Source organism: Nycticebus coucang, chromosome 5 (assembly GCF_027406575.1).
Source record: "Nycticebus coucang isolate mNycCou1 chromosome 5, mNycCou1.pri, whole genome shotgun sequence".
Classification (NCBI taxonomy): domain Eukaryota; kingdom Metazoa; phylum Chordata; class Mammalia; order Primates; family Lorisidae; genus Nycticebus; species Nycticebus coucang.
In genome coordinates, this window is record NC_069784.1 from 126,730,762 (window position 1) to 126,734,606 (window position 3,845).

The window sequence follows — 3,845 nt, forward strand, 5'->3', positions numbered from 1 at the left end:
GGCTTGCAATTCCCTCTATCATGGCTGGCTTTTTATTTCTTCTTGAAACAAACTCTGAAGTCTAGACTTTGTCAGGTTGATGCATGAGTTTGGGGACTGTTTACATGAAAACCATATACACATTCCCCAAACCTGCCTTGTTACAGATCTGAAATAAAGATGATGAGCCTTTGACTCATAAAGAGATACCCAAGAAATCGTTTGAAGTCTGAACTCTGATCTACCAAAGAAAGGCACAAAGAGAGTCCTCAAAATTGCTTTGCATCTCTGTGGGAGAGATCTTTCTCAGTACAAACTAGTCAGCAACGAAGGGGGCTGGGGAATCTGTAAATAGTGACTTTACTCTCAGGGAAAGTACTTAAGCAGGACTGGTTGAATATCTTTAAGAAACAGTATGAAAGGGATTCAATCCATCAGTGGAAAAAAAGATGGACACCTAGGCACCTTTCAATTTAAATATCTTATCTCACATTTCCCCAATAAGCCTATGAAGACAGGATTGTATGAATGACTCTGTCCTGAAGAACAGGTCTTCGCTAACATTGAAGGTGGCCATCCTGCCATTGGTAATGGAGGTAAGGGATATATGTGTGGTAGGCCACTGGGTGTTTTAGGTCAAGTGTGTAGTCCCAAGAATACATTTCTAAGCTCTCAAAACTCAGGCAAATTGTACTCGATAAATCAGTGTTCAGTGGCTATTTCTTTCTAGCACAGATTAAAAAAACAAACGTGGAAGTGGAAGGCTTACTTTGCCAACCCGTCACAGACTGCAACTCCCGGGCCAGGCCACGCCTAAAGCAATGAAGAGGGAATGAGGATTCTTTGTCCTCCAAAACGGACTGACCTTCACAGTGTGATGACTGAGGATCAGACTAGTACTCATGTATGTGGGAAGCAAATCAGTCCCTGGAGCCTGATGGTGCATATTCATCACAAATAAACCCGGATAGCATGACCTGGTCCCTTCAGAATTTCATATGCATCAGCTTCTGAAGAGTGAGAAAGTTCAGGAGCTGTGTCTTCTAACCACAATGGCTATACATATATACACATACTATTTTGTGTCAATGACTCCTTCTCTTTCATCGACCAGGCAGTAAGAATTCAGAGATGGAACAATAGTGCTTTTACGGTCCCTATGTCCTGGCATGGAGGAGGTATATTGCTTTTGCCTTCCCAGCATCCAGTCCTCTTTGTCCAGAAGCAACACCTTAGTTTTCCTTTGGGCAACCACATCTCCCTACTTTTTTTTTTTTTTTTTTTAGACAGAGTCTCATTTTGTTGCCCACAGTAGAATACCATGGCATCATAGCTCACAACAACCTCAAACTCTTGGGCTTAAGCGATTCTCTTGCATCAGCCCCCCAAGGAGCTAGGACTACAGGTGCCTGCCACAATGCCTGGCTATTTTTAGAGACTGGGTCTCACTCTGGCTCAGGCTGGTCTTGAACTTGTGAGCTTAGGCAGTCCACCCAGGCCTTCCAGAGCGCTAGGATTACAGGTGTGAGCCACTACACCCATCCTTTTTTTATTTTTTATTTTTTGCCCCCCAAGACAGTCTCAAGCTGTTGCTCTGGGTAGAGTGCCATGGTGTCATAGCTCACAGCAACCTCCAACTCTTGGGCTCAAGCAATCCTCTTGCCTAAGTTTTTCTAGTTTTAGTAGAGATGGGGTCTCGCTTTTGCTCAGGCTGTTCCCGAACTCCTGAGCTCAAGCAATCTACTCACTTCAGCCTCCCAGAGTGTGAGGATTACAAGCATGAGCCACCGCACCAGGCCCACATCTCCCTACTTTTGAGTGATGCTGGTAGGGCATATGCCATCACCAGCTCCAGGCACAAGCTGGTAATCCAGACCTGCCAATCACCAAGATTTGTTTAAGGATGAAAATGTGGCCCAAACTAGGCCAGTGAAAGCCAATCCTGGACTCTGCTGGGGGCAGTTAAGGAGAAATAAATTACTAGTTTTCCACTGAGACTGCTGAGTAGGAAATAATCCTGGGCCTACCTAGAGAAAGATGTCTTGAAAATGAAGCTAACAGAAAAGAAAGAATAGCGAAAGATGAAAAAGGGAACCACGTCCTGATGACATCTGTTTATTCAGTCATGACAAAAGCCAAACCATTCCCTAAACCTTTCGTGTACGGAGCCAGTAGAATCATTTGAATTAAATTTCTGTCACTTACTCTCTCAAGACACTTAATAAATCAGAGCAATGGCCAGGTTATGATAGCACGTTTTAAAGAACACAATCCTATCCCCCTGTACAGTGGTACATGCCAGGGGTCTGGCCAGGCTGCCTTGAACAGACCCAACAAGAAAAGTTAAACTTGGTGATAACTCTGAGACTTTTTGAGCACACCCTATAACTTTCTTATCTAGGCTTCAGAGATACAATAATATTTTTTTTACTGTGACCTGCTTTCCAAAGGAGAAGGCTCCTAAAATCATTAGCAGTTTGGCCTATTCAATGATTTTGGGTATCTAAGTGGTCCAGACAGCGATAGTACATCCTTGGAGATCAGCATTTTATAAGGAGCATTGAGATATCTTTGAAAAATATAGTTCACTTTAATTTGATTTTTCGCATTTGCTAAAATAAAGCAGATTTGCACGGTCTCAAGTGAATTGGTTTTGGGCCTGGGCTAACCATTTCTTCATCCTGTGCTAAGTCATATATAATGGGAATTCTAGATTCTTAATTTATGATGAAGTGTGGGAAACTTAAGAAAATTGTCTCATGCTAAGTAAGGTCTAAGGGAACCATTTGGCCATGTTGAACATTTGGAAGATTTTTTTCCTCTGAGGGATGGTGGAGTTTCCAAATTCACTTTACTGAGCATGCATATTTAATCTGCATCCTATTAGATAAGGCAGCTGGGTTGAACTCAGAACCCTGATATTAATTCATTAATTCAGGCATCGGGGTGGGAGGCTACGTGTAGGCATCACCCAGATGAATGCATTAAGTTATTCTAATGTACAAAACTGGAGCAAATTCTCTGTACTTCGAAAGCTTAGGAATGTTTCCATTACAGCATATTTTCTGAAACACTCAGAATTACAGGTCTCCCTGTTTAGAAGTATACTTTCTGAGCAGGGGAGTGATGTGATCACTTTCACATTGTTGGAAGATGATTTTGATGCTGCTCAGAGGAGGAACTACAAAAGAGCAGATGGGTAAGAAGACAAGTCTTATGATAAGCCAGCTAAGGAAGGGATGCCGGACATCGGCGGAGGGTTTCCAAGGGACATTTATTTAGTAGAGTGCCTCTAGCAGGTAGTATAGTGGCCCCCCAAAAGATATGACCACTTGGAACCTGTGAATGTGCCCTTATTTGAAAAAAGGTCCTTGTAGATATAATGAAGTTGAGGATCTTGACATGAGATCACCCTGGATTAGCCAGGTCAGACAGAAATTCAATAAGGGGTACCCTTATAAAAGACAGAAGGCTGGGTGTGGTGGCTCACGCCTATAATCCGAGCACTCTGGGAGGCTGAGGAGGTTGGACTGCCTGAGCTCAGGAGTTTGAGACCAGCCTGAGCAAGAGCGAGACCTATCTCTAAAAATATACAGGTGTTGTGGTGCATGCCTGTAGTCACAGCTACTTAGGAGGCTGAGGCAAGAAAATCACTTGAGCCCAGGAGTTTGAGGTTGCTGTGAGCTATGATGCCACCACACTCTATTCCAGGGTGACATTGTGAGACTGTGTCTCAAAAAGAAAAAGCGAGACAGAAGAGGAGATGACACAGAGACACACAAAGAGCAAGGACATGAAAGGACAGATGCAGAGATTAGAGTGATGCATGGCCAGGCACCGTGGCTCACGCTTCTAATCCTGACACT